General features: G+C 37.2%; 1 protein-coding gene across 4 annotated transcripts in view; it reads right to left on the bottom strand.

Moving 5' to 3' along the window:
* LOC129775557 (hemicentin-1-like) overlaps positions 1-12007 on the bottom strand; it is a 211410-nt gene that overhangs the window by 11816 nt on the left and 187587 nt on the right. The gene's annotated exons all lie outside the window — the stretch shown is intronic.

The following is a 12007-nucleotide window of genomic DNA, read 5'->3' as shown; positions in this document are numbered from 1 at the left end:
TCGAACGCTTGGCATAAAACGGGTAAGAGAACACCCGTTATGGAAGGAATATTTTCAATTTTTTTTTCGTGAACACTATACAGAAGTGGAGACTGGGAAGTAGCTGTTGAACTTCTTAGCTTTGGTTTTGTTTTTTCTCCTTAGAACTCCAATATCCCATCCATTTGAAAGGAGAACCACTATTCAGAAATCATCAAACGAAATGGGAGCTTCGGAGGGAGGGAGCTGGGTCATGATTTTATTGTAAGGGTGCGGCATAGAGGAAGGCGGATAAAATGCCGGATCGTCCGCCAAATTGAGCCTCGTCCATCGAAATACAATATGTGCAGCAGGAATCGAATGACATTGTTAGAATCTTCAAACATGGTTCTTGGGAGTTCATTAGCCGTTTCGCGTTGTCCTCAGCCCTGAATATTGGGAACCGTAATTTTGGTCGTGAAAAACTTCATAAGCTGGGTATTAGTGAAATATATTTATTTTCCATACATGTTACCGAATGTTAGTAACATCAGAGCCAGAAAAAAACTTTTTGGCTTTTTTACTTTCAATTAATTTGTAATAATAAATTTAATAATAAGTAAGTTAGTAATAAGTTTGAGTTCGATTTCCGTTGTGGCCATGAGAGTTTTGGTCAGTAAAATTTCTTCCGACTTGCAACGAGATCACATGCATTCTAATATTTGCCACTCAGAATACATTCAAGGCGTGAAACTTAGCATAAGAAACTTGAGTACCAGGGCCCGAAATCTTCGAAGGTTAAAAATGAAGACCAACTCTACTCTCAGTAGCTTCGCTTCGACTAAAACTGCTTCGGCAGTCGCCGTCAACAAAAAGTGAAATTGACTACCATTGACTAGCGAGGATGACTGATGAACTAGTCCAGTCCGTGGTTATTCTAATTGACTCGATTAATGAATACAAATCTGCCTCTTAATTCAACTGACTTCGATTCACATTTCTAGTCCCCTAGGAACGAAATTTAGGAGAGGAACGAAAACTTGATTTATGATGCAAAAAAGTAGTTACCCCATCAATGGGCGGTTTATTGTTTACCCATCGTGAACTCAAACCAACGAACTTAGACATTTATCAAGTATGCTATAAAGGTCCTAGCATTAGTATTAGTAAATAGCGTGCAAAATAGCGCACACACACTGCACGCTATTTTATACGTGTGAGTAATTTTCGTGTACGATACAAAAAAATCTAGCTCACCTGTAGCGTATGTCAAACCCCGTTGAACTCAAACATCGATGCATGCATACACGATACATGGGAGAGAGAGGAACGAATTCGTTTTGGGGGAAGTCACTTCAAAATGCAATGAAGACAATTTGACTGGGAGGAACGAAATGATATAGTCGAGTCGGCAGAGGGAGATAGAGACTAAACGCCCGACTGATTGTTTGGTCGTTTTGGCGGAGAAACAGCGTGAAGAATCCAAAAGGTTTTACCAACTGAATACGGATATACTCGGTCAGATAGTTAGCTGACTATCCTCAGTTGACTATGACTATGCAGAGCCCTGTTGGGTACTATTTAAAATGACTCGATAACATACATAGAGACGGCAAATGTTCCTCTGGGATCGTTCGTACCATTCAGGTATTTTCAATCTGTAGATATTTATTACTATAAATGGGGAATAACGATATTATTATATTGTGCCACTGTATAAGAAAATAAATGCATACCTATTATTGCATTTTTGAAAAAACCCGTTGATTAAGGGGGTTTGAAAGGTCGAAAAAACGAAGTTCCTGTTTTGCATTTTTGAGAAGCTTATGCCCTCAGAAATGTTGTCCTAAAAGAATTTTTCGACATTTGATTTCGTTGGAAAGTTACAGCCAAAAGTATGAGGTAACCTTAAGAGATATTGTGTTGCTGTACGAATTTTTAAACGCGTTTTTCTCCAAACCATGTTCTTTCAGCTGGTGGTATCGATATTTCAGGATCTACTCGACCAATTTGGCTGAATTTTTTTGTCAACATTTTACATGTTTTTTGATATCTCCGTTTTATAGCCGTTTTGTGATATCTCATTTTTTAATTTTTTATGAGCTTCTAGACGTTTGGGTCACTTTCTCCCGAATACCATTCACCCGAAACACGTTTACCCGAAGCACATTTACCCAAACGTAACAAATACCCGAATGCAACATATACCCGAATGGGTATTTACCCGAATACAACGTTTACCCGAATGTAACGTTTACCCTAGTGCGACAGTTACCTGAGTGTAACAATTACCCGAATGTAACATCGTGGGTTTCGTGGGTAATGCAATTTGAGAAATAGTTGGAAACAGAACTCTTTTCAAAATAATGAAAAGTAAAGAATGCAATTTTATAACGTATTATGAAGTTTATCCATTCATATGGATGACGCAACCAGTTTACTTAAAAGAAATTTGAAAATCTTGGTACATACGTAGTATGGCACTTGAGTGCAATTTTCGTTATGAATTTATTTCATCGTGATAAGATTTATTCTGAGATCACTGGGGGGCGAAGTCCCCATGTAACGAGGATAACGAACCGAGACGGCCTCATGCCGCCGAGATGACGCCGCCGAACCGCCGTCGGAAGCGACGACCTCTCGCAAGCAAACCTGTGTTCCGCCGATTGCCAGTTTTGTTTGAAACATAGGAGACAAAGTCGGGTAAGTGTCAGTTCGGGTATTTGTTACACTCGGGTGAGTGGCATCCGGGTGAATGTCTTTTGGGTAACTGTCTTTCGGGTGAGTGAGTTTTCTGAAAATGCGACACAATGCTTCTAAACAGCGTTTTTTCATGAAAACCTCCTCCTTTTTAACAAAGATGGCCACGATTTTGACATTTTTTCTAACTTTCAAAAACCTCTATGATACGCTTAATGTATTGTCCTAAAGTTTCAAAATGTTCATTGAGATTCGTTATGCGACACTCCGTTGCTTCAAAACCGATACCATAGGTACCAATAGCAACGTACCGATTGTCAGAAAGCATCTGCGCATCCAGCTATCAACAGCATAATAACCATTATTCTTGCACTCAAAAAATTGAAAAATATATCTTCAAATATACCTTAAATAATAACCAAAATACCCGAATACTTCACTTTATTTCTAACATAAAAAAACAGACAGCCTTCAGTGGATAAACATTATCCCATTGTTCTTCGTTGTAAGTCTGATGTCTGAGGTTCATTCAATAATCGTCGACCTTCAAAATATGTGAACGGAAGAACTGTCAAATGATCAGTGTATTTTACATTTCCTTTCGAAGTTATTGTATCTCCACGAATACGCACTCCTCGGACTGGAATTTTGCTTGATTTGATGGACTTTAGGCACGCAGTTTCGATTTGAAGCACGCTGAACGTTGTTTAATCAACTTTATTGACGTTATCACAGCAAACTGTTATCAATATGTTGCCCAAACACCAAATGGTATACGTAGAAGTTCAGTGAGCTAAATACATGAAGGGATATCTTTCAATGCAATCTTGAATAAACGAGCTGAAGCGCTGTATTCATACCGCTTTTGAAGGCCGCACACAATCCGGAGTGCAGAAATGTATGCCGGTACAAAAGTACCCACAATTTGTTTATATTTACAATGCCGATTGCCCCAGGCTCCTTGGATTTGAAGTCTGTGTTAGGGAAGCGCTTTCGCTGCGATCGTACATCAACCGCTGCGCTATCATTACTGAGTGGTTTTTCGAGGTGGCATTCGTTTATATACAGATTTGTGTGATTTCAATAACCTATTTCACATCAATTTGTAAGCTATTGAAACAAGTTTTTGGATCAATAAGTAACAAGCATATAACGCATAAACATTTCATCGTAGACGTAGTCCTTCGTCAAAAAAAGAAGTCTCCCCAGTCCTCGAAATAATACATGTTGAAACATTTGATTGATATTCGTCTTTTGAAACACGATTCTTCGCTCATGTTCACTCGTCAGATAGAATAGGGCCTCATATTTTATTTATATAGCGAACTAGCGGTCCAATTTTATGTTTCAATAAATTTACCGCAAAGTCATTGGAATAGCTTTGCTGTTGCACTCGGACAGACTCTCGTAACTTTTTTTCTTTTCATTTATTCAATGTTTCTTTTTTAGTCCAAATGTCTCTATGTCTAAAACTTCTACTCTTTTTCTGCGATCAATTGTTGCTCTTCCAATTTGACTTTAACTTCAAACTCTCTACTCTTCATTTCCTACTATCTACTCTATACTTTGTTCTCTCTTCTCTCTACTCTCTGCTCTTCATTTTAAACTCTCTACTCTTCACTATCTGCTTTTTACTCTCTACTCTCTACTCTCTACTCTCCCTACTCTCTCTACTCTCTACTTTCTCTACTTTCTACTCTCTCTACTCTTTCTACTCTCTACTCTCTCTACTCTCTCTACTCTCTCTACTATCTGCTCTCTCTATTCTCTACTCTCTACTCTCTACTCGAGTCACCTTATGCGATAACAAATCCCACATAACGTTCCATCACGACACTTGTTATCTTGTTTCTGCTACAGTAGGCCGAATGACGAAGAAGTATTTTGAGTATTCCATGCAGAATGTAGCGCATTACCTTTTGATGACACCTGCTTTGTCATGGCGCCGGTTCAATGCGTTACCATCCTTTATCTTCCTCCGTTGTTAATATTATCACCGCTATAGCTATTGACGGTATGGGTAGAAAAGCACAGAACAAAAGCATGGGAAAGTGGGAATGCTTTAAACACAACGCCGACAACGCTCGACTTCGTATAACCAAAAATTGCTTGATTCATGGATAGCCTCAAGAGACGAAGGATTTTAGGGTAACGATATTCGAGCACATGATACAATGAATGATTATAAATGAATGTTTTTCGAAAATGTCAGCACAATGTTACATATTATTTGGTGGCTAGGATTTCTAACCTTATTTTTGTATTTAATCGATCCAGAACGCAACAGTATAATTCGAAGTATACGTATGATAGAACATACATAGAAACAGAATCGAATCTTCACAAACTTCTTCAACTACTGTTGAAACCAACCGTGAATCAATAGTATTCAGAAAATTAAGAAGTGTAGTTATGAAAAGTTTCCAAAACATTATCATTAAAATAGAATGTATTCAAAATCTGTTGAGGCAAAATACATTAAAACATAATAGCATTTTCTCTTAATATATTTATATTTCGTTTGATATTTCAGAATAGTTTAGAAACACTTCAGCTAGAATTTTGAACTTCCTTCCAATATGAATGTTCTTCAAGTTTTGGCATTGTGAAACACCGACATTTATAGAATTTGTTCAATATCAATGATTCCACGTATCTTCGCACAAATTTGGTTGTATGTGTGTTTGCAAACGCGCGTTATAAACAAATGTTTTCTTCTTCACTTTCTTTTCAGTTTCTGTATTATCTTAATTTTTTAAAAGTTATACTTTCTATCTTTGTGTGTTCATTTCTGACCAATTGGGAGTAATTCTTAAAAAATAGGCTCAGAACCATGGGGGAAAGAAGGTTTGATCGATTGAGGATCACTATTTTTGAACATGTCGAAAAAAGATGTGTGTTTTCCCACCTTTTTTAACACTTTAACACGGTGTGAACAGTAGAAAAAATTGTTAAAGTGTTATACTGTTCATTTTAATGCCAAAGTTTTGACAACGAATATTTTTGGTGCCTAATGACGCTGTCACTGAGAGTGTCGGATCAGGACCACAAGAACCCTACAGGTAGGATTATACGGATTCTTTGATATTGTCTGGGGAACATGACGTGTGAGGTGGAACCTCCCGGATGATTCTTTCGGGAAAATCAATGACAGATTCATGAACACATGCTCTGGCGTTGCTATGCTATAACATTACCTTTTCGTATTTATTCCACCATTCCCGTCGTTTTTCTTTCCCGATATTCTGTGTAATGTTCGACATGCAAACGATAACTTTCAGTTACACTTTCCTTTAGAAAAAAATGTGCAATAAAACTTCCCGTAAATTAAGTTTTCCGGTACAAAATTCGACATTGTCAATGCTATAAAAATATTGGTTGAAGACATTTCAAAGAAATGAACGCGGTGCATCTAAAGTTGAAGTACACGCTTTTCAAGAATATGTGTTCCCACCTTTAACATAATGCCAACTGTACGACATTCGCCACATATTGTAAATCCGACAAGTAATACTTGTACATCACATATATTTTGCAGGCTGAATTCGAGACTCTAGTCTAGAAGGAGGGAGCGTAAATCAGTTTAATACAAAAACTGAAAATGTTGCCCCTTGCCCTGGTCAAAATAGAAATAAATTATATATATTTTTTTCTTTATTATAGTGACTTTCAACACATTTCGGCTGGTTCGTCACTTCTACTTCCATTTTTGGAAGAATGTCGGGAGTGAGAATTGAACTCGTGATCTCTGCGTGAGAGGTATGGATGTTACCACTTCGCCAGATCGCCTCCTCATAAATTATATTGAAATCACAAATTAGCAACTAGAACCTATTATCTAGTATCCGAACCAAGCTAACGACAGAGAAATGATTATTTTCAACAAGTTCAATAGAATGCCTATAGCAGCCGACGTAATCTTTCAATACGATTTACCTTATCTTGAAACCTTGAACTGCTAAACGAAAATTCAACTATGATCCAACTCAAACCACAAATCATCTTCAGACAATCTTTACCGATTGTATCTCCTCCTCATCTGCTATCGATTTTACTCCCTCTATATCCGATGTAATTTGATCCCCGTACCGAGAAGTAAAATTATTCAAATCAATTCAATTAAAATTTCTGAATCCGGCTCATTTAAATCCGTTTTCCCCGCTCATTAGGATCCGGGACCCGGGAAGCCGGGGTACGAAGGAATCCGATGGTAATTGTTTCAGAGCGCGCGCTTGTTCTCCTCTACTAACGATTCCGTCCGGGAAGGAGTGCGGAAATAGTTGGTTGGATTGCTCCACACCGGAGCAGAGTGGTCTGGTGGAGCAGGATTCTGGCGACACTTAACCCGCCCTCGGAATGCGTTCGCTCTTCAATGAGCAGAAATCCCAAGTAGCGATTGAGTTGAAATTAATTACTCCCCCGGCTTATCCGATTGTGATCCGCGCTATGAAACTGAATGTAAGTGTTTTTCAAGCTGAATTTCAGCGAGATTAAAATTATAATTGTGATCCAAGCATCTGTAAATCGAAGCAAGAAAAACCAAACCATTAACAATTTGAGGGAAAGATTTATGACAGCCTTTATTTATTTGCTTTTTGAGTACTGGTTCATGTCCGTCAAACACCTGCTCGGTTGGCACCTTGTGGCATTCAATCAAAAAAGGGCTTCGACGGAAGAAGACGCAGAGATCTTTCAAAATCGAACGCGCAGATGTTCATTATCAATTCGAGTTTGAAGCCGTCTGATGCGTCTATATTCGGAAGGATAAATGCAAGACAGCGAACGATGGCGATATTGTTTGGGACCGAGCGTTGTTTTCGAGAACCGGTATCATCATGATATCGCCCCCAGGCTACAGATGTCTCATTTTAATAATACCCCGTACTGATGTCGCTTCTTCTGTTCGCATCCTTCGCATTATGACTCGACTGTATCAGTGCTTGTTCGGCTTGTTAGTAAACTAATCGAACGATTCTTTTTTTCAAATTTTGCAACTGATTATTTCCGAGAGCTGTTCATAAAGTATTTACTGTGATATCAGAATTCCGCGTCACAAAGGGATCTTGTTGCATTTAAAAGATTCAAACTGACCTCAGCTCGACTCGATCAATTTTGTCGCGTTTGTTGGGGTGCCTCGGGGAAAAAAACAAATTGGAGCAACAACGACAAAACTGGAATTGGAAAGTGAACCCAGCCAGATCTTGTCCATTTCCGTCGGGTCCGCGGAAAGAGGAAGCTTCCCATATCGGACCTGTCGTGTGCGCCCATTCTGCGTCGTGTTGTATTTTGATCGGATCAGGGAACGCATCTCTCGAATTCGATGTGCATTCGACAAGTGCCGGGAGCCAATTAAATACGCCATCGTCGTCGGGCTTCACCATTTTCCAACTTCACCTAGTTTGAATTTGTCTATTTGGCATGTGAGAGTCTCTCACTGAGAGATTCAAGGATTGAAGAATGCTGTAAAAAGGTAGCAAAAAATCTTTTTTGTGTATGGATAATTTCATCCAGAATTTGTTACTTTTTTTTTAACAAATTGTACGTTAAATGAAGGCTATGCAAAATGACATTTTTAAGATCATATCAACAATTATAGTTGACATTATGTTTATAAGAGGGTATCCCAGATTAGCGATCTTTTTTTAAAAAAAATCATGCATTGAATTTTTCTCTCATATTTGATACGGAAAAGAAAATTTTCATTCAAAATTTGTATTTTCAAAGTGCGTTATTCCACCTGAGAATCACCAGTTACGCTTCACACCACACATACGCAACACTGAGATCAATTCCGTCAACGCAAATTTCAATTGGACTAACAACGCCATCTACGATATTACTTTAGAACATATGAGAAAGAAAATTTCAAATTTTCCTTGAAATTTTTCCAAAAAAAAACCTATTTTTCTCGGTTTTCAGTTTCCTGGGCTAGTTTGACTCTCAACTATGACACTGCAGAACACATAAGAATTATATTTTCCTTTTTTTTCCATCTTCAATCAAAATATTCCAATTACAGGAAAACCTGTTTTTTTTTGCGATTTTTTTGGGCGATGGTTTTTGTGCGGCTACCGCACAAAAAAAGTTTTTTCAAATTGTGTACCGAACACGATTTTTTAAACCTACTGGTGAAGTTTTGCACGATTTTTTTTGTGCGGTCCCTATCCCACGCACAAAAAAAAAGGTTTGCCTGCATTATCCCCAATACAGGCAAACCTTTTTTGTGCGGGGGATAGGAACCTGCTTAAAAAAATCGTGCGAAACTTCACCAGTATCTTCAAAAAACCGTTCCGGTACACATTTTGAAAAAACCTTTTTTTGTGCGGTAGAAGGGACCGCATAAAAAGAGTTTCCCCCAAGAAAACAACTCAAATCCACGCCGTTCACCGTTCAATTTCCTTTTGTTTCCCTGCTTTACGATGGGACAGTTTGCTTCTTCGGTTGCGCGTGGCTGTTCTGTGCTTTTAGTTGCATGCCGAAACGTGAGGCTGTTAGATATCATGTCATGCAAAAACTTAGAAAAACTTAGAGCATTTGATGGGAGGAGGGGGATGGTTCCAGAAGTGGATAATTGAGACGCAAATATGCTTTTTTCGCACTGAAATGCATATAAACCATCGAAAAAAGCTAAATGGACGATAACTTCATCAAATATGCTTCTTTTTATATACCGCACAAGAATAGGAAACCGCGCAAAAAAAAGCACAAAAAAATCGCGCAAAAAAAACCGCACAACAACAGGTTTTACTGTACAATTCTCTGTGGGCAGAGATGAACATAACAAAATAAAAAAGTTCAAATCAGACGATCCGTTCTAGAGGTTTACGATTAGCAAATCATTTGGCGATTCATTATTTGTTCGCATAACTGTAACAGCCGCTATATTATATTATATACTAGCTGACCCGGCGAAGTTCGTCCCGCCAATATGGATTTTTTGATTTGAATTCTTTCGAACATTCAGGTTTTTCTACTAAACAAACGTTCGTGGGTTTAATCGCAGAACTCTTTATTGATGCATCTTCTAATTGACCGTTAATAATTTTGTTTTAATATAAATTTACTGTTACTTCTACCACAACACCTTATTATATTATACATTTATTTTCAGACATAATTTTCGCTCAAGATTCTTGATGTTTCTCCGTTACTTGGAATACATACTTGATACAGAAAAGTATATTTTCATTCATAATTTTTGTTTGTAAAGCGCGTTATTCCACATGAGAATGCCTTGCCGTTTTCGCTTCACACCAACAGAACACGAAGCTTAATTTCTCAAATGTGATTGTAGAACATATGGGAATTCAATTTTCCGAATTTTCCAACCTCTCTTCAGAGTTTTCCGGAAATTTTCCGAATTTTCTCTCCGCTACATTGATCTACAGACGAATAAAACAAATCAAGACGGCTCAAACCGGACCATTCCTTCTTCAGGTTTTGCGCTTATCAACACAGTTGGCCTTCCATTTTTATTTACAGTGTCGGACATAACATTAAGACCACTGCTCAAGCAAAAAAAGAAAGTGACAAAACTTTTAGAAAGAATAATCCAATCCAGTGCTTCAATCCATTTATAATAATTTATTTGCATTGATCGAAGTAATTTATAACATCTGTAGTAAAAATATTCATTCATCAATAAAATCGTTTGAACATACCTAGCAACCGGAATGACGCGACAAAATTTAGGACCAGTTCCTCCTTTCGGCTGTTTCGAGTGTTGTTCCGACCGATTTTTGAAGAAAATTGATTGTTTCTCGGTGACACCAAGACAGTCCAAAAAGTGGTTCCAGAATAACAAAGTCGACGTCATGGAATGGCCAGCGTTGTCACAGGATCTGAACCCTATAGCAGTGGTCTTAATGTTTTGTCCGACACTGTATATAGGTTATAGAAAATATTCGATGTGTGTGGCTCATGAATTTCAGGTTTCAGATTTCAGGTTTTTCCGTATCAAAAATGTGTTCCATGCATCGAAGAAACAGATTTTTAGCAAATTGTTGTAGAATCTTGAACTAGAACTGCGTCTTATAATAATTTTAAATTATAATAACGAGTTTTGTTAGAAGTATTAAAAGTTTAAATTGTGTAACGACCAATGAAAAATGAATTAATGAACAGTACCGGGATATGACCCAAGATCGTGCTTGGTAAGAAAATATGGACGTTCGAATGGATTCATATAAAAAATTAATTTTTAGGCGTGATGAAATTTCCCTGGGTCATTTAATGAAAATTTTTGATGAAAATTAACTTTACCATGTAATAGAGTGACTCGTTTTGTTGCAAGTGATGGAATAATCTTGAACGAGAGTTGTATCTGATAATGATTTTATATTATATCTAGCAGACTTGGATAATTTTATTCCGCCCAATTTTTTCTCATTTCTAATAACCAAGCTTCAATGTTTGGAGCCGATGATATAATACAGAACGACATCTCCAACCTGGATCAGTAATCTAATTTCAGTATCTGAATTTGGAACGTAGAATTCTTGCTTTACGTTTGGTGATATAAACATTTTTTCATCTATTAAAATTAAGAACTAATAATGGAAACATGCGCCGGAGAATCTACAAACAGAATGAATAATAATGAAGGAAAAAATAAAAATATAAAAAGGACGAATGGGTAATGTCGGGGAAATAACAGGAGAGACGAAGGATTACACCGAGGGCTGTCAATTTAAATAGATTATTTTGTTTTCATTCGGTCGGATGTTTAAAATGATAATGTGACTTGTGCGTGAAGTAATCTACCCGAAAAATGAATAAAACAAATCTCCAAGAAATTTTCCAAATACTTCCATTAGCGCAGTTCCTTATTCTATCCAACGATGGCATATTTCATTGCACAGAATGCTTCCACTGCAAAGCGCGAATAATCGGCACAGCACTATTATTTCCATATTAACTCTCAGCTTTTACAAATGATATTAGCTGATCGCTATCTGAATAGTAACTAATTTCTTATATAATATCTTATATAATATTCTATAGTTTTTTATATTATAGAGGTTTTGAATTACAAAGTTCATTCGCCTCTTGCCTTAAAGAAGACTATTTGTCTGGAGTTACTATTTTTCAAAGTTAACATGTTTTCAGTCTTCTAGATCTATGCGTCTTCAATTATTTTTGTTCCCAACTGTGATATTTTTTTTCAAAGAAGGCTAGCTCATTTGATATATTGATCATCTGAATCGGTTCATTAGTTCAGAAGTTATAAGTTTTTCAAAAAAGTCATTTTTGGAAAACAAAAAGAAAAGACAAATCTACCACTTTTCACGAAAATCTGAGAATCACTATATCGGTTTGGCATGGAATGGCTGTATATTAACATTAAAAA

Source organism: Toxorhynchites rutilus, chromosome 3 (genome assembly GCF_029784135.1).
Source record: "Toxorhynchites rutilus septentrionalis strain SRP chromosome 3, ASM2978413v1, whole genome shotgun sequence".
NCBI lineage: Eukaryota > Metazoa > Arthropoda > Insecta > Diptera > Culicidae > Toxorhynchites > Toxorhynchites rutilus.
Note: the sequence above shows the minus strand (reverse complement) of the source record. Positions and strands in the feature narration are given on the sequence as shown.